This window comes from Apteryx rowi, unplaced genomic scaffold (assembly GCF_003343035.1).
Source record: "Apteryx rowi isolate R43461 unplaced genomic scaffold, aptRow1 scaffold_196, whole genome shotgun sequence".
NCBI classification, from domain to species: domain Eukaryota; kingdom Metazoa; phylum Chordata; class Aves; order Apterygiformes; family Apterygidae; genus Apteryx; species Apteryx rowi.
The window spans coordinates 706,002-726,091 of record NW_020448263.1 but is presented as its reverse complement, the minus strand read 5'-3'; the positions used below and the strand labels follow the sequence as shown (position 1 = coordinate 726,091).

General features: G+C 41.2%; 1 long non-coding RNA gene across 2 annotated transcripts in view; it reads left to right on the top strand.

Annotated features, from left to right (window-relative positions):
- Nucleotides 1-20,090, top strand: part of LOC112964609 — a 60,542-nt gene that overhangs the window by 24,254 nt on the left and 16,198 nt on the right. Inside the window, exon 3 of one of the 2 annotated variants that reach the window (XR_003253018.1) lies at nucleotides 18,818-18,884. The exons of the other annotated variant lie outside the window; for it this stretch is intronic. This is a non-coding gene — a long non-coding RNA (uncharacterized LOC112964609). Of the gene's footprint in view, nucleotides 1-18,817; nucleotides 18,885-20,090 lie in introns of those variants that run through there. 2 annotated transcript variants of the gene reach the window in all.

The following is a 20,090-nucleotide window of genomic DNA, read 5'->3' as shown; positions in this document are numbered from 1 at the left end:
AAAGAAGAAGCAGACAGGGGAAGACAGAGAAACAAGCAAGATACAGTGGTTCATAGAAGCTGTGAAAGGAGAAATGGAAGTGAAAGAGGCAGTGTTGAGGAGTGACACCTCGCACCAACTGAGCAGCCTTGGGGTCAGCACTGCTCTGCTGTACTACACTTGGACCTCAGTGTGATCTCCAGCACCAACCCAGTGGCATCTTCTCCCACTTGCTTCTTAGTGACACATCTGCACTGAATGGGTACCAAAAACAGTCCAGGTGGCTCTCCTCAGTTGACAGGGCAGTAAGTATTAAATGAAGCCCTCCAGGAAGGGAAATTAGTGGAAAATATATTGGGAAGTCCCTCCTCGTCCAGGGAAATAGCCAGGAGTCAAAACATGCATAATTGCAAAAGCAAAAGCTTTTCCATCACTGCTGTTGTTCATATCATTGTTTATCCATTTTTATGCTGAAGCATCTTAATGTATAGTTGCTGTAGTTGGCTGAGGTTAAAAAAAAAAAAAAAAAAGCACTTCCCCACTGTCATTAGCCTCCAGTAAACAGCTTATTGGGAAGACGATCTTTATGTAGCCATGTTCATTTATTAATTCTATTCTGTCGCTTCAGCATTTCTAGTGGCTGTGTCAAAGAAAAGTCAGTTGCCTGAACCAAGCTGCAATTGATCTAAAGGCTGAACTAGCTCTATCAAAACCCTAAAGACTCATTCCCATATCCTCCTCTACTCATTCACTAGTCAAGAAAAGCTCCTCTTGGTTTGCCAAATTTACAAGATTTTCACTCCTTGGGCTGTAAGTTTTGGGGGATTTTTTGGGTTGATCATTTGAATTGCCCTTTTTATTCTGTTCCCCTTTTTGCTGTGTGTGGTTATGTCATGTGGCAGAGTGGTGTGGACAGAAATGCTCATACACCTGGCCCAAACAAATTTTCACATTAGGCAGAGGTAACTTGGAAGGGTGAACTCTCTTTTCTGGAGCTTAAGCAACATGTCATAATAATCAGCTATTCTCATAGTGGTGGAAGTTTTAGTGAAATCAGTGCTGTTTATTCTGAAGTATTGGCTGAGTTGTGCTGTCATTTGCATGAGTGGGAATCCAAAGGAACAGTTAGCCTGAATTTCTCTGGAAATGGTTAACTCTGGGCAGATTTGGCTCATTTCTTTAATTTCTACTTTGGTTTTGAGCTGCCTAGTCTCTGTGCCACCATACCACTTGAACAGCCAAGCATATAGCAGAACTTCCTTTTGAAAATGTTGATGATTCATACACTTCTACCATAACTATCTGCAGCCTTCTAAACAACTGCTTTGCTTGTTGAAAAAAAAACCCAAACCAGAAATAGGAAGTTCACCGCCAGGTTGCTGGTGTTGTAGAATTAAATTAATACATTAATAAATTAATCATGCAGTCAGTTTACAGGCTTTCATTTTGCCTTTGCAAAACGTTCGTGACAGTGCTTTGATGTTTGGCTAATCAGTTCAATATTCTTACATTTTTTCACAGGCAGGTAACTTAATCTGTAAAGTAAAGTTACAGAGCAGGATGAAGTATCAATGGCAAACACTAAACTTTTAATTCAGTAATTTATTTAATGGCAGGAGCTTGCCAAAGTTTGAAAGAACTGTATTATGGCTGAATCACAGTCTTGGTTCTTACAAGCACAGACTTTAACCAGGCTGTTAATTTTTTACTACCTATCTATTTGTTTTCATTGTAGGATATATTTTTGTAACATATATCAGACTAATGCCTAAATGCACTAAAAAAATTTGTTCCAGCCCCTTTTTTTGTAGTGACCTTTCCACACAAACACTCCACACTGAAGCTGGTCCCTGGTGAAACCGATGGGGACAAGCCAGGAAATGAAATTCTGAGAATCTCAGGCTTGAACTGGAAGGCAGCCAGGGTATACTCCAGAGCATGAGCTCAGAGAGTAGGCAACAAGGCTTCTGCCTCGAATGTAGGTCATCACTCAGTTATGGAAATTCACTGCTCACAATACCATGTGAAGAGTGCCATGAAGCAGCACTTTAGGGAAGCAAGGCAAAAGTGTAATACTTTCTGTGCTGTAATTACAACAGTGCAGGGGGAAAGGCTTCTGTTTGCTTTAGATTTCTCTACTCCATTTTCACCACCATTAAACAAGGCAGATGAACATCTGACATCACTACAGAGAGTCCTGAGGGCATGTTTCATTTTGAACCATACAAAATTTAAATACAAATAAATTTTAAATACAAAATTTCTTAACATAAACGAAGCATCTGTCTTTTATCTTTTTAAACAGATTATGCTCAAGGAAAAGTTCCAGGCTGAATTCTATTGTCAAAGAGAAGAGCTGTGTGTGAGCTAATCTCCTATTGTCTGCAAATCCCTGCCCACAAGCCTGCCTGCAGCAATTAATGGGAATCCTTCCCTGCTTGTGAAATACAAGCACAAAAAGATAGGAACGCACACACATACAGATACATGTTGTGGAGATCTGATTTCTCTTCGGCTCTGAGCTCTGCTTAAATCAAATGCAAAGTGTGCTTACCATTTTCATTTAACCACACAATTAAATATTCTGGGTATTGTGCTCTGAAAGCAAGGAAGAGAAAACTAGCTTGGTTAAAATAAGAGCTGACAAATCTTTCTTTGGCTTTTATTTCACTGAGTGGTCATACTCATCAAAAGAACATCCTCTCTTTCATGTCTTATTTCACCTGAGGACAGTAATGCCCAGCTCTCTGCCACTTCTCCAGTCACTGTTTTGGAGCTCCATTACCAGTTGCTTAATAACTCTGCTCTGCTAGCCATCACCCTGTGTTGTCATCTTGCACCCTTGATAGATCTTGATGAATGTGAGTCATGATGATGCAATGAAAATATAGCTCAAAAGAAGCAGCAAGAAAGCTCACACTAGAAGACTCACATTGGTCCTTGGTCTCACAGATGATGCAGCTGAGGTCTTTCATAATGCTGATCTGTTCTGATAAGCCAATATCTCCTCTAGTTAATGATCTCATTCTTGCCTCTCCATCCTCCAAGTCACATGTATTGTACCTCTGTTTTTATATGGTGTGCTTTTCTTAGATCCTGCATGCATTTCTCTCTATTACATTAATTCTTATGGGGAAAACAGATTTTCTATCCATCATACTACCAACTGTTGCACTTTTCAAGAACACACTCTTGACACATAATGTGGTATGGCTGTATTATGCACACCAGCACTAAGATTAACTCTTCACTGTAGCTTTGGGCCTGAATCAAACACTGCCCCATGTCTGCCACAACATAGCCCTCCTGCCCACTGGCAGAAGAGGAGCTTTAAAGGGAAAGGATGCTACTTGGCAGACAAAAGTAGGACATCAGGCCTCAATCTCATGCTGTCTCATTTCTGGCTTGATGTCATGATTATTTCATCTTGCTGGGAAACACTGCGGTTAAAGAGACGATGCATCACACTCTGAGCTGGGAGGAGAAGCTCACACAAGTGTCAGATTTAGCATCCCAAATCTGATGTATACTTAGTGCAATTTTTACACTACTGTCAGGACACAATACATTACTTTCCAATGGCCAGTTCTGAAGAAATACCTCAAAGATTTAGGGAGGATGAGGTACCTACATCCAAAATTACACTGAAAAAAACCACAAATAGCCCTGAATTTTAGAGAATTTATTTTCTAATGCTCACTGTTTTAAATTTCTCTACTCTAAGAGATATGTCTCTGAGCAAATCTGGAAATGCCTCACTCCTAACATGATTGAACAGGTTGCTATTTAAGCCTGATCAGGATTCAGAAAGTGGTATGAAAATTATCTCTTCTATCTGTTTAGCAGCCAGCCAGACACATTTCCCAGTTTAAAAGAGCTAGCTGTAGTATTCCCCAAAATGGCCAGCTTTCCATTGCAGGCATTGCCACAGCTCATTCTGTAGGTAAATAAATAATGAATCACTATTATACTTTCGGATGGCAATATGACCCTTGCCCCTCTCCCCCCTCCCCCCAAACCCACTCTCACCAAAGTCTGGGCTCCAGCGATCAACTTTGAGGTGACATAGTAAATCAGTTAACCTCTTTGTGTCCCAGGTTGCTGAGCTGTGGAATGGGTATGTTATGAACTTATCAAACACTAAGAAAGTTTGTTTAGGATTTGTGTAATCATGCATACAACGAGCTGTCAGTAGGACTTCTGTACAGAACCCAAAATACAAGCCTCTACCTATATAGCACAGGAATAGCTCCATTAGCTGATAATATCAGGAAGTGATTATACTTTATTTAGACATCTATAGGAGAAGGGTATGATATACATGGTTATTGTGCTAAATTAATAAAACACCCTAAGACCCTTAGAGGAAATAACTGATATAACTTGAGTTCTCACAGGGTAAATTATTTATGATCTACTCATCTGAATTATTTATTCTATGCCTTAGAGGGAGATTTCTATTATGCAGCCCTAGTCATCTAAAAATTGGATATCTAGTCAAGTTGGCCTTCTAAGGTCACTAAATCGACAGTGGAAATATGGGCAGCTTCAGAGGAAGAGCCACCCCTACTATCTTAGACACCTCATTCAGACTCTCCACACTGACTAGAGAGGAAGATAAAATGACTAGCTCAGACCAGATGGCTACCTTTAGATGGCTAAAACTGGGTAAACAGAGTCTCATCTGAAGACAAAAACTGACGTGTCCATCACAGCAACATTAACGCTTCTCATTTTTCCTTTTCTTTGGGTGATCTCAGTGTCCCGAATAATTTAACTGAATTAGCATGTTCATTTTTCTCTGGGGTAAGATGGAGATACTACTGAAAACAGGAGAAGCCTTACGGATCATGGTGCTGGCTGAAAATAAGAGTCTTTCCCAGAAACAGTGTCAGCAGGAAGCCTGTGCCGCTCCAGGGACGTGAGCACACCATGCAGTGGAGCACAGCTTGGCGATCCCCATGAAGACTTGCCAGCCATGGTCTGGCAGGTATAGCCAAATCTATGCAGTGCCCACCTGGGGCATGTGGTTAGTCCCTGGCCTGTGTGCACTGGTGAGCCTGCCTGTGCCTGGCATCCCCCTCCACTGCTGGGCCAAGCCTGGGTGCAGGCAGGGCCAGTGTGCCTGTCCTGATCCTGTGGCCAGACTTGCTCTGAGGGCCACAGGCAGCTGGCCAAGGCAGCATGCAGGCCAAGTGATGGTAAGAGACTGATGATTTGGGAAAGAGCGTTAAGGTGGGGTGAAGGAGAAAGAAAAAGAGAGGCAGAGAATGAGAGGAAAGATGTGAAAATTACAGAAATCAGGTGGAGGAAAAAGACAGCAATATGGGAAGAAAGGAAGAAAAGGCTCTTCTGGAACAACAGAAAACCCCACTATGCGGCTTGCAGACATCAGTTAAGGTTGACGTTTGGCTCTCCAAGCAGGAAGATGGCTGGCTGCATGACCAGGCAAAGCAATCCCCCAGAATGGGGCAGGCTTTCTCTTCTCCTTTGCCCAGCTCCGCATGGCTTTTCTAGCACTCTGCCCTACTCTTAGACGCTTACTTTAATGAATCACATTGACAGTGGGGCAGGGTATATCACATCCCATCACACAGCACTCACACTTCCATCCTCATGCATGCTCATTCATCACCATGGCGGGGCATACCAGAAATACGGACACAGCCCTGGACCTCTAGCAGCTGCTGAAATAAAGGTGTCAGAGTAAGAAGAGTCCTTGCTGTCCCATCCATAGTCTACTGCACAGCGCTCCCCATCCTTGAGAGAACAGTCTCCATCAGGAAGGGGAAGAAGACAACCAGCACTCAGACATCCTGAATATGCAGATTTATATTTGGAGGATGTTACAAATAAAAATTATTTTAAGGCAATCACATTAATCAGGGTTTTTTTATGCATTTGCTGCAATGAGGCATAAATGAATAGAGTCACGAGTGTATGCTGAATGTAAAGGTTAATCAAAGGCAGCTTCTTCTTTTGGCAGCTACATCCTTCTGCTGGTCTTTTCCAGGAAACATTCACTGCATTTTTCTTTTTTTTCTGTTTTTTTTTTTTAATATATATATCTAATTCCACATTCTCAGGTTTTCTAAAAATTAGGAATATATCACACCCATTTTTAAGTATCTACAGAAAAAAATTGAGAACCTTTAAAATTTCAAAGCTACTTTGAAAAACTTTTTTTCAGCTTCAGTAGTTTTGACTGAGGCTTTTCTACATGTATTGTAAAAGGAGCTGACTGATTCTACATTGCAGGCATTGAATGTAATCCCTTTAAGATAACCACCTGAGCTAGCAGAAAACCTCAGAGCAGTCCCAGAACATTCAGAAGTTGTACAGTCTTGTTGATATATCTGTTTTCAGGACATTATCTCTCACACACTGCCCACCTGGGAAGTATTTGGAAAGATTTTATGGACTGATTCTGCATTAAATGGTGAGATGAATGCAGACTGCAGCAGAAGATAGTTGTACCTACACCAGCTTTAAACAAGCCCATGCCAACTTAAGAGGCTGTTTACCTGGCAATATTCACTTTGGGGAAACGTAGATGTTGCCTGGGCTGTCACTCACCCAAATAGATCATCTGACACCCGAGGTTTTGATTACAGCTAAGCCTTCACAGCCCTGTTGGCAGAAGTTGCAAGAGAAGTATTAAATCAATGCACTGTAATTCAGCTGGCCTATGTCCCTTTCTCTTGGAGCACTCTTCCCTTTGGAGGTTGCACAGATCCATCTGTGTGAAGCAAGGTTTGTAGGGCTTTCCAGACCCTCCTCCTGCTGCATGCCAGAGCTGGAACAAAGCCAGATGGTGATGCTTGATCCCCTGGTACAGTAGCAGTGCTGACCTTGGCTCCACTCTCTGCCATAAGCAGCACACTTCCCATAAGTCATTAATTTTTAACTTTCTTCAGTCTGCTTCAGGAACTGAATTGCTGTAAAATAACCCATACTGAATTTCAGAAAAGACTGAGATAAACCAGGAAATCACCTTTCCTCATTGACAGGATTTTACTCTCCAAGAGCAAGTAGGTATAGCAGGACTGGTTTCACATCCCATCTACACTGATTTCTCTGTGCTTCCTTTCTATATCCACAATGTTTTTTTCTCTTCACAGAGAAGTCCCCCAGGAATTTTCCCCTTCCTTGTCTTATCCCATTTCAAAATTTAGCTCTCTGACACTCTACCTTGTTTAAATGTCTTCTCTGCTCTGGTGGCAGATTCTTTCCACTACAAGCAAGGCATAAAGGGTAAATGAGAGTTTAACCCTACAACACAGTTGTACTTTTCCAGTTAGACCCTGATTCTCAGCCTCAGAATTCCTTTGGTGAAGCTTCCCCTTCAGACTTAAAATAGATGCAGTTAATGCATCTGAAATTTTGCTAGAAAGAAGCAGAATTCTGAATTTCTTCTGGCCTGGTGAGGTAAAAATCTGCTTTTGGCCCTGCTCTTGAGACAGATCAAGTGATGACGTTTGCTTTCAAATCTTCACTTGAAACAAAAGCCTGAGTTTCCATCTTGGTTTCTCAGCAGTGTTTAGATTATTTCTTTTAAAATTCCTAATTCATTTATTAAGTATACATGGAAGGTATAGATGAGTTCAAAGGTCGACTTTGGGTATTTTGCTTTGCCTGTGCAAAGTAATAAACTTTATATCTTATTGTTTTTTCTCCTTTATTAGTGTTTTTGAAGGCAGCAGAAGCTGCCTTCAAATTGAAGCACAATTTATTTACCTCTGCATTATAAGCATTGCTCTTGCTAGCCTGAATACTCAAGTGAACTTGGTGACATTAAGTTGGCCACAGTATTGCACTACAGCAGGAGAAGATAAGGTCTTCTGCATCTGTGCTTACTCATGAAACATGTTTGTTTGTTCACTGTTCTTGTGCAGTGAGGCTCTGTCTTTCGGACTAGCTATGATCCATCCAGAGCATTCAAGAAGGAACAAAATATTACTTCAGTCAAAGGACGGCATGATTTCCTACTGTAGCAAAACCATGACCTCCTACCAGCAGGGGCTGGTGATCTTGCTGGCAGTCTTGATCATGAGAGCTTGTCCGTCAAGGTCAGGCAAGAGGCAGATGGGTGGAATAGCCCTGGAAAGCATGTATTACAGTTGCTAGTAATAATCCACTCAGTAGAGGGTTTCCATCTTCAAGACAGTTAGACAATGACTTTTCATAGCACTTGAGCTAGAGAAGGTCAGGTTTTCTTCGATGAAATTAGATTGGCAGTTTGAATAGAAATGCAGATCCTTTGCAAATTGAATGGCTGCTGAAGAGGACCAGTTTTAGTGTAGTTTTAATCAGGAAAGGTTTGTTAGATAGAGACCAGGATATCTTCTCCGAGAATGATTTCTCCTTAATGACGGAATACAATTCAAACTTCCTAATACAAGAAAAGAGGAAAGGAGAGGCAAGACAAGGAGGGAAGGAAAAAGGAAAAAGGAAAAAGGAAAGAGAAAGAGAAAAAGGTTAACCCAGATAGCTTAAAAACCATGTTACTTTTTTTTCTATTATTTTGTTATCACGTTCATTTGCAATGGCCTGTCACATCTGATAAAAGTTGGAGACCATGGGCTATTAGAAATTAAATAATTGTGCTCTGAAACTAAAGGCTTGCTTTATTCTGCTTAGGAATTTTGCTTTGTAAGATGAACAGTTCAGTACTGCTCTGTTCAAGTATAGCTTTTCAGTGAAGCAAATATGTTGGTAAACATCACACACTGTGCTCTAACATCTTTTATTCTGCCAAATTCCTCTCATTTTCTCTGGGCATCTCCTGTTATCACTTTAATGGACACTAGCTAACAAATATGCCATATAAACTGTTTGTATTACTGGTGTTGTAGGATAAAGTACAGCCATCCAAGATGCCTCTCCAATAAAATGATGATTCAGAACTACTCGTATGACTTATGCGCTGCCTGTCCCCACAGATATTTTATTTTGCTCCATGGCTGCAGTTCCAGATTTTATCTTATTGCCACTTACCATAGTATTTGTTGTGTGGGTGTATTGCTAGTGAATAGAGCCTAACTAGATTTACTTTGCAAATACTGTCAGCTTCAGTTGCAGTAACCACTCTGAAAGTTATTATGCCTTATCAATGTGCAAATATTATGTTCCTACCCACACTCTTTGTACAGAGCTGCAGGTCTGCAGACAGGCTTCGGCAGTGCTTTAGACCATAGTCCTTTTCTCTGGCCCAGATAGTACAAAGACCTAGGCTGAGAATTAGACCTCCATACACGTTTGAGGAGCTGAAACCCTCAAACTCACATTTGAGGGTTTAAAAGGGACCTAACCAATACTCCAAGTGTGTGCATGTTTGCGTGCATGAGTATGGCGTATATCAGCACAAAGGTTCTTTATCAACAAAATTCACCTTTCTCCTTCCCATGCCTCCCCCATCTCCACTGGCCAGAGCTCGAGGGTGTATCAAAGACCAGCTATAACACATTAGAGGACTTGGAGACATGGCCACAGCAAATTGGTGCCTGGTTGTTCTGCACTGTCCGAAGAGCCCACAAAGAGCTGTTATGAGCTGACACAGGTCCAGGAGATGGCTCAGAGCTGCTTCTCCCCACAGCCCCCCATCCTTGGTCTGATGGTGGTGCACAGAGAACATCTGGGAGCCTCACTGGAAGATGACTTTTAGCAAAGTGCTTTGAAAATTAATATGGCCATTTCCACCCAGGAGCCAAATGAGCTTTACGCAGGACGTACTGAGGTAAATGAGGTGGTCACCTAGCTCAGGGAATATGGATTTGATAATTTTCTTCAACTAGTGGGAAATTTCCCACCCCCCATCTTTTTTCTGCTCAGTTCCTATTACAGTTCCTGTCAGTACCAGATAAAAGAGACCATTAATTCTGATAGATAGCATGGAGGAACTACGAATCCTTGTTCCTCATTATAGTGTCAGACTTAGCAGTCCCCAAGCTGTTATGAAACACTGTAGAGGGGTCACAACAGGAAGTACAAGCAGCAGCAGTGAGTAAAATAAAGGCTTTCCTTCCTATTATAAGATTTCAGAACTTCCTTATCCTCCAGCTCAAAATCCTCTTACAGCTGTTGCATTTATTTAAGGGAATTTTTTTCTTTTTCTTATTTCTGCCTGGGCCGCATTAAGGGCCCACCACCTGCTTGCTTTTACTGGCATCCTCAATTTGCATGGAAAACAAGCAGAAGGAAAATAAAAGATGCAGCCTAATCAATCCTCAGAGGAGACCTTGAATACAATGGTCAAAGGCCTGCAGACTGCGTTAGGTACTCACTCCCCTGGCTCCATCTGAGCTCCTGCCACAGCTCTGTGTCTCTCTGCCCCAGCCTCATTTCTCTTTTTCTAATTAGACATGGTGCTGCTCTTTAGGATGGTGAATAATCTTACAGCCTATTTAATATGTACCTGTTGACTCCTGCAACACAATTTAATCAGAATTTGATAGGATTTGGAGGCAGTCTGTCTGTTTTGAGGCAGAACAAATAAAAGCTGTCTGAGAAACTCTTCTCAAAACCCAGAAGAGGGATTATTTTCAACTAGGTGCAAAGACTGGGTCAGATTCTATTCATTTTATTTATATGAGCATTCAAACTGTGAATGGAATGACACAACAGAGCTAGGTAAGCAGGATCCAAACTATTATTTTCAGTTCTCTGAATACCCCTGGTCCTAATTCATCAAAAGTCCCAAGGACTTTTGACCATAGTGAGACAACGCAGGCAGCAAGTTGAAGCACAGGATTATTGGAGCAGTTAAAGCTGGTCTCATGCTTAAACACTTGCTGAACGGAAGTTCAGAGCAGCTCATGAGATTTGGTCTTCTCTGCTCTCGTTTGTTTACACCAGGCAAAATCTTTGGGAAGAGATGGTTGTTTTCAGATTTCACATAGATTAATATGGGCTGGTCCATAAATTTTTTTAGTTGGGCAGATTACTGTACGTGGGAACTTCTCACACTGCACAAACACAGCAGAAAGCAACAACCCCCACTGGTTGGATTTCTTTTCTCTCCTCTGCAGTGACTATTTGCATGGACAGAAATGCAAGGGCTACTGCATAAATCCCAGGAAGATGGATGAAAAAGCAGGTTCCCAAATATATCTTGCCTGCTTCCCACCAGTGGTGGCAGCAATAAGGAGAGCTGCAGCTCCTGGCTGGTGGCCTGTGGACAGGACTGGGAGACAGGCTGCACTGGCAGTGTCCACGTAGTGCTTCATCATTTCATCCATACACTGCATTTCTGTGCTCATTTGGCAAAAAAAGATGGGAAAAACATAACGTCCGAGCTAGACTGAAGCAGATGCCCATTTCACTTTATCCTCAGCGCTCTGAGGAAATTAATAACTGAGCCCACTCCCCAAACAGCTGGCACATTGCAGACAACCTCCCTGTCCCCCCATATACTTCTTTAGCGTTCAGCTTTTGTTTCAGGATCCTGTAGCTGCTCCAGCTGGAGGAGCCCTCAGGGCCTCCCTTTGCAAAGCAACCTCTGCAGCTCTGGGATTATCCGGCTGTCAGGGCCCAGGGCCTGTTGATTATCACTTTATCAGGCTCCACATGCAAGATACAAAATGAAGTAAGGGGGAGGGGAGCGGGATATAGGGTAAGTGTGTACCACAGCTTTTCAAGGTTACTTGGCAGCTATTATTAGACCTGAGCTGTTGATCCAGTGACTGTTTCTTTGTCTCTGTGTGTCATGTAAATCAGAAAGCCTTGCAAAGGAATGAAAGGTAACCGGCAAACCCACCACTCTCCCTTAGAGGACAACGGGGAAAAAATGCACCATGTAAGGATCAGCCTTCTTCAGCCTCCATCTATCATGGCAAATAAGCAGTGGTGCCCATTTGCTAGGAAGCGCTCAGCAAAAGAAGACATCAATAGAAAATTTAAATAGTATTTCCTACAAAGACCAGTATAATAATGCCCAAGGCATGAGGATTCAATTGACAAAAATGAATCCATAACACACTAAACAATTCCCTTCCTTAGGTTGGCCCATTGCCTCAGACTTCATAGCCTTTAGATTACATGTTGCAGACACCCCCACCCCCCCAAATTTAAGAACAGATGTTCATATTGCAAACAGCTCTTCTGCTTGAAAATGGTACTGCCTTGGCTGCCCATCCCTGCCCCTAAAGTGAAGATCACTCCCTGCACTCCCGGGTACATGCAGAAAGAGGGTTCACGTGAGCTCTTCCTTGTCCTCTTCAGAAAAAATCAGCTGGGTTAGCTCACCCTGCTGAGGAGGAGGCTGACTTACAGGAGTCTTGATGCTGTGAAAATTAGTCTATTTGAAAATGTTGCAAATATGTTCTATTACTAAATGAGTCAGAACATCTTATTAAAATATCATTTGTAAAGTAAAATGGTGCTGGTTGCAGACACCATATTTGTTTAAATCCAGCCTCAAACTTGATCTCAGTTTTGCACAGGATCACTGCTTATGTATACAGTTCTTTATGAAAATTTGCAAGATTTGTCTCTCTCTGCAAATTTAAAGGAATTAAACCTGACATGAAAAGTCCACTGACTAAATTTAAATACAGCAGTGGAAAACATCCAGTCATTTAGATTCTTACAGTGTTCCTTGTTAATATGCAGTTTCTTTGAGTGCACTGCACAAAAAAAAAAAAAGATAGCAAACTACACACAAAATAGTAAAACTATACAGCACAACTGGATTAAAAAATAATGGATTTTTCCTGAGTTAAACGCTTGCCTGCAAAATTTCAGCTGAGCAGTAGTCTCTGTGGATAAACTATTTTTTAGCACATATAAGCATCTGAAATATCAGAACTTGAAAGAACAGCAGGCACAATATGCACATCAGGAAGATGTATATGCTTATCCGTGGAAATTCAGACACTACTTTCAACAAATAACTTCAAAATACTCTTTATTTTGCAGTTATCTTTTTTTCCCCCACCTTGGCACTTGTGGATGTCCTTTAATACTTTTATGAATTTGTGTGCTTGTGACTCTGAACAAAAAATAACCTTTTCAATCTAAGCTGAAATAGGTTGAATTAAGCCCAGGCTGCACTGACATTGGCATGTAAATGATGCTCATGGAGTCAGTGTGATGCTTATTGTAAAGGGTTGTTGCAACACAGTGCAATATTTTGCAGGTTTAAAAAAGACTAGATGTTTGTTGCAAAATACGATTTCCCTAGTATTCCTTTTACATAGGAATGTATTATACTGTTGTGCTGAGTGCTTTCATTAATCATATTTATAAAGCATTAATATTTTCCACATTGTTTTTGTAGCTGATATTGCTTCCATACAAGGATGCATTTTAACAGATGCTCTGCAATTACTCCTCACCAGCAATTATTTCTAGTAATATTTTTCTGCCACTTAACTATTCAACTAGACATATGTAAAGATAGGACACACCTCACCAAGAAATGAACTGTGTTTTAAGGTCTTTATGCAATCGCATTCTGCCTAGAGACACACTGAACTAATTTTGAACTCCTGAAAGAAGAGGGAGGTGAAGAAAGAGCAGGCAACATGGTGAATGAGCTGATTAACAGGGCAATCCAGAACAGCAGTTCAGGTCTCACTTCCTAATGTATGCTGATTTCTAGTTCATTTCTATAATCGCTAGCTTCTAAAGTTGTGATGACTCTCACAGTTCTTTTTCATTTACAGGAAAAGAAAAGAAAAAAAATTAGTTCTTTCACAGTCTGTTCATACAGATAATCAAACCTGCCTTTCCACAGTCTGTGTCCAAAGTGTAGATACCCTAAAAAGGGCTCATTGCTTGAGTGCTTCTCTTTCTAGTATGCTTCATTGCACGTATGTTGGCAATCACTATGCGTGAGCTCATCCTATCTAATAAGCTATGCAGAACTGGGCTAGTTCAGTTCTTGTGTGGTATCTCCGAGAAAATCCCTAGAGCCATAGAAAGTATAAGTCATTGTTTGTCATGGGATCGCCCTCTATTTGAATAATTTAATTACTTACAGATGAGCATGTCAGCTGGATCACTGAGGCTGCATCTAGACTTGTGCACTCAGGTGCAGCTCACACTGGGGCAAAACGCAAGATCCCCAGCAGCTGCTGCCACGGGAAACAAAAACCCAAGTATGTATGCAACCAAACAGTGATACTTGTTTAGGACAGCTGGGGGACTAGGAACGTGGAGCTCAGTATTGACTTTGGCTGAGTCCTCCCCCACCCCGCAGTCACAGGTAACTAATAGAAGAGCTTTAATTCAGAGTGATCCAAAGATCACTGGCTTCTCTATAGGCCACAAGGGTCTTTTCATCATCCTAATTCAGATGTAAGGGGGTGCTACCAAAGGTCAGTCCTGCAAGTTTTACACAGAAAATGAGAAATCAGGTCACCATCCTAGGTTGTTGTGTTAGCAACGAGTTAATTAGGTGCCAATAGAGATTTTTTTCCCCTTCCTTATTTCTGCAGAAAGTTGCATCTTCCCTCTTCCCAGTCCTGTCTAATCTGATAGGGAAAATCTGTTCATAGTCCTTAATCTGGTAATTAGTTTAACCTTTAGCAAATTGGCAAAGCATGTCAATCAAACTCTCAGCACTGCCTGTCCAACTTCTCATTTCTAGCTATAGCAAACATCTGAGGCTACAGGCAAAGGCAGAAATCCCCTCACATGCCTTCTCAAAACTGGTTACTTATTAAGGAGGAAGTTGGCAGGTAATGTTTCACAAGTTTAATTTCTAAATTCAGGATTGCCTGTATTACTAGTGTTATCCTCTAAATTAAATTATGCTTCTTCCTCTTTAGTATTTACTTCAAGAGTAATGTATTTAGGAGAAGTAATCCTATTCTTTCCCAACTTTCTTATTGCTAAGCTAAATAAACCAAGATCCAGTAATATCATCTCATTAGTTAGACTCCGAGTTCTTGTATCACCTTGGTAGCCTTCCTCTGCTCCTGTTTCAGTTTAAATTCATGTTTCTTGAAGGTGCTCATACATATGCCTTGTGCAGTTGTACTAATACTTTCCCTTTTTCTGCTGAAAAAGCTTTGATCGATGCATCATACAAGTATAGCAACATAGGATTGGAAAAGGACTCCTTGGGACTACGTGAGACATTATGTCCTGCTCCTCACAGTCACTTGAGATTGATCCCCAATACTATCACACTGGTGGTTCATAGATTTTCTGCTATTGATCCACATCCCCCCTCTTCTCTACTCTCTCTGACACAGGAACCCTGATTCTTATAAGTCCATAAATACATGACTTTGAACCTTATGCTTCTATAATTCACAGGGTCCTCCAGTACTCCCTGAGTGATGATCCAGGTGCCTTCAGCATTGGTGACTCTGCACCACTTTGTATTACTGGCAAATTTCTTGTGCTTATTCCAAGTTCTTGTACCAAGGTCAATAATGAGAAAATTAGATAGCATTGGTGTCCAAACTGGTCCCTGAAGAACACCACCAATAATCAATCTCACTCACCCTAACTCCCCATGATGGTCTTGCCCAGTTCCCACTCTAATTCCTGTATGAAAACAGCTTACCTCCTTACATAAAGATTTTCAATTACCTACTGTCTTATTCCACACCAGAGTTGGGGGCACTACATAGCTCAGCCATTAGTTATCTCTATTATTGTAGCTATTTTTTTAGCAGACCAGCTTGTACTGGGCAACCACCCACCACAGAGGATTTCATCTGGCATCCCCACCTTGGTGACAGCTATCTGAGTTTGCTGGTGTGGATTTTGGAATAACAGGGAAAGGGCACATACGCCTGCAGACTTGTGTGCATTTCAGTGATGCTGAAGGCCTGTGAACTGCCTATTCCCAGAGAGCATAGAAAACAAGTGTTTAGTAATATATTCTGCAGGATTAAGAAAAAGAATTATTTTTCTCTTTTGATAATAGTGCTAGTAAAGGCAAGTCTTCCTCTTGTGATAATTAGGGGAAGGCTGATGTAGGAAGCTTTATTATTATTATTCTTTTAAATTAAAAGTGAGAAGACCTAAATGAGATCTTATTGGCTATAAGTCTAATATTTTTGCTTGTTTTCTGGAACTCTAGAATGACTGAAGTTGAGCTATCTCCGCTGAGCAAATAATGAGAATAAAAAGCTATTGAAAAAGAATGCATGGGATAAATATCTTAAAAATAGAACTTTGGTAAAGCAATTGTTCTGTAATTGTGTAGCAGTTGGATATGACCTAAAAGGAAAGTCATATGCTTTAATCTCTAATAACTTCTTATAAATTGTTGTATAGCAAAATATTTTTTGAAGCTTCTTACAGCCTCATCTATTTCTCACTCTCTTTATAAGACTTGGAAGTAAATTGGTTTTGTAACTGTAAAAAAGTGTGAGAATTTTGAAACAGCTAATCTTCACAGGATATTAGAGTCATAAATTACCTTTAAAAAGCTTGGGACAAGAATCTAGTATCCAAATCAATAAATTATTCCGTTATGTGGAGCTACCTCCAAAAGCTGTTATTAGTGGGAAAATTCTCAGTGAGCCTTAGTCAATGAGTTCTTCTGACATTGCAATATTAATACTCCAAACACAAATTTTCTGAGATGTATTTACAGGAAAAAAAAAGTCAGTAGGCTATCTGAATCATGCTACCCATGATGTGAAAAGAAATACATTTTGCATACAGCACTATTGTATCTGTGAAAATTGCCATAAAATTGCCACCAAAAACATCATCATCCTTTTGTTCAGTTGTATATTTATTTTTTAAACCATTCATGAAGGTCTACAATCAACCGCCTTTTCTTAAACTAGCTAAAAATATCATTCAGTGAAATTCTCAGATCATTTCATATAAAAATGCAAAAAATGTGCAGTTTTATGGTTAGAAAGTAATAGCTTTATAGATGCATATGTAGTTTGGCAGCTCTGGACACAGGGCAGAATATGGACCTGACTTTTGTGGGTATTCCTTCAGTTGCTTCCAATGCTATCAGTCCCTATCTTACAAAAACACTTCTTAATGCTCTTCCTGACAGGCCAGGAGGCAGAGAGTGGAGCCTAGCTGAAAAACAGGGTTCAAATCAGCAGACCTCAGCCTTCCTCCTGTCAAGCGGTCATAGGTTTCCCCTGCCAGGCTTTCTCTTTAAGTTCTTTATTACTTGCCCATTATGCTAGTTCAAACAGTGCTTTGTCAAGCAAAACAAAATCTATTACTACTAATATTTTCTGTCCTTCCCCCTTTACACACATACCCTCTCCTGTTATAAAATATCACTCCTTTAGTGACCTGATTCAGGGAAGACTTCAACGCACTTATAGCCAAGGAAACTTTTGAAACCAGAAATGAAGCTTTACCTTCTCCCCTTCAGAGGCAGCTGGCATTTATTTAAGTCATGAGTTCAAGATTTTAACATAGGTCACTACTAGGTGTATTCTAGGGTTTCAGCCTCCACGTGTCCTCCTGTTAGAAGAAAGCACTTGACTGCACCCAGATCAGTGCAAGCGGATCTTCAGACTCTTGTGAGAGGCATTACCACGGCAGCTCTGCTTTCAACATAACGCCTGTCTCTCAGTAATGTCACACCTGGCAGAAGCACTACAAGCGATAAAAATGAAAAAGCAACAAAGCAAAGCGGTGAAAACTAAACAAGAGGGAGGGCAGTTGAAGGGCAGACTTCCAGAATAGCACTGTGGCAATGGACCTGTTTGGCTTGGCTGGTGTGGGACAGGCATAAGTGGCGGCTGCATATTGCTGGACTGGTGTAGCAAAGCGATGAACTGGCTTCAGCCTCTCCTCGCCTTCACTGCATTGGATTGCTGGAGGGCTCCACGGTTGTTGAAGTGGGAATAAAAACAGCTTTTGCCCATTTAGTATGACTTAGTTCAGTTCCCTGGTATGCTTTTACTTGTACTGAGGGTAGGACCAACCCTTACCGCTTTGATCTTGAACCACTGAGGTTCAAAAATGCTCTAGTGAGTGCAGGCTCTAGCCGGGACACAGGCTAGCCCAATAAAAATGAGTGAATGCAAATGCTCTTGTACCATGCAATAAAAATATATGCTATTCATTTATTTCAGGGGGGTGGAGGGAAAATGGGGGGAGGATTCAGTTCACAGACTAATACATTTGAATTTAGCAATTCAGCTGGCCAAAGAGAAGTGTCTACTTTTGGGCAGATGCTCCCTAACCTCCCCTATCTGTATTGACTAGTTTTGCATTAATGGCAATGGGAGCTTAGACATCTCTCACACACGTAGACATACCTGCACTATGTATGCCTAAATATAGGCATCTGAATCTTGAGCTGAACCCCATCTCAAATATCAGATTTGTCTAATTCTAGTTTTACTTCTTCGTTAAATTGCCACTAGCTATTGCCGTTTTGGTTTGTTGCTGCATCACAGAACCTAAGCAAGTAATGAGTGAGCACCTAGGAGGAGGTTGGAAGGTAAGGGGTGGGATGACAAGGAGGTGCTCCTCCGACGGTGTAAATTGCCACCGAGATCAGCGGGGCTGAGCGCAGGGCATACAGCTGAGGCCAGTGGAAGGGCTGTACTGATGATTTCTGCATGCACGCAGCCACAGTGCAGCGCGGGGACAGAGCAGGGCAATAAAAGCAGCAGGAAGGAGGAGGGGAAGAGCCACAGCAGTGAGACAAGGCTGTTTCTTCATGTGGGTTACACACAGAAAGCAACCTTCCTCCTCTCCACGCTGCTACCAGATCTTGATGCTAAATATCATAGCACAAATGCAACAAATAAAAAGTTCTGATTGGGTTCATGTGATGAAATACTGTTTTGGATAAACAGTGCAGCCTTAATATAAATTATCAGAACAGCTGCTGAGCTGGAGGTGAGAAACAGGGACAGACATTGTTCTGTGCACATTTTAGGTGTCATGTTCCTGTGATGAAGAGCTGCAAGACGAGACTGGAGGAGGGAAATCCTAGAAGATAGTTAGGAGTTGCCACTGATTCCAGGGCATTTGGATTCCAACTCCAGGCTACGGCGGGGTGACAGCCAGTTTTGTTGCTCTGGGTTCCTTTTTATGGAAATCCTAAACTTGTGTGCATATCTTACTTTCGTATTTGGGGTAAATTAAGAACAATTTAGTGATTTGGATATATCTTTGGAAAAAGTCATTTTTAATCACTTTCTCCTTTATTTGGTGCAAATGAAGTATCTCTGCACATCTCTCTCTTTTTTCTAAAATAAAGCTAGCAGCACTAAGAAGAGCAGACTTTTCTCACTTCCTCTAGTTGTTGAAAAGAGCTATTTGAAAGTGTGTGCTGTGGGGAACACAGTCACTTCCTTACCATGTTTGGCCAGAGAAAGAGATTGTACTAAACCCGGAAGTTCTAATCATTGTGCAGTTTATGAAAATATTTTAAACATCTATTTTGCCTTCCTGTTTTTTTTTTTTTTCTGTAAATGAAGATTTATATTTAGGTGTTGCATTGTTAAAAAGAAAAAGCTGAGCTGTCTCATACTTGTCTCAACAATTTTATTTGACAGACTAGAATTCTGCAAACTCAGATGAAACTGGCTAAAACACAGTGCAAGTTTCAGCAAACGCACTCAGTGCACATAAGTAAAGTGGTCAAAGGACCAAAGTTCCTAATGAATGCTCGTCTGAGTTTATATTACAATGGCTACAAAAACAATTAGGATATAAAAGGACTGAGCATGAGAGCAGTAAACCGTGAGTAAAGGAGTGCTTTAAAAAATAGTAGTTTTATCACTGTTTACATGAGAATGAAATTAAAATGCAGTCATTTTCCTTTTCAAATATAGTTCTTCTGGGATGTAAGAATCCATGTACTGTTAGCTGAATATCATTGTTAAATGCCAGCTATCTAAGCTGTTACGGCTTCCTTTTTTTCTGTCTCATAAAAGGTCAATGTCTCAAGGAAGTCAAATTAGAATCACACCTTGGGGGCAGAATATCTCTTACTGATCTTTTTTGTGCAAGTAACATGGGTGTGTATATGAATGCCTGGGTTCTGGGTACAGGGCTGCTGGGTACCTGTTCAGCACGGGGAGCTGGTCCCTGGGCAGCATCCGTCCTTGGGCTTCCCGCTGAGGGTGCCCAGAGCTTCGACCCTCACGCTCTGGGTTTTGCTGGCTCTGCAAATGAGGAGTGTAAATGGGAGCAGGCCTCAGACC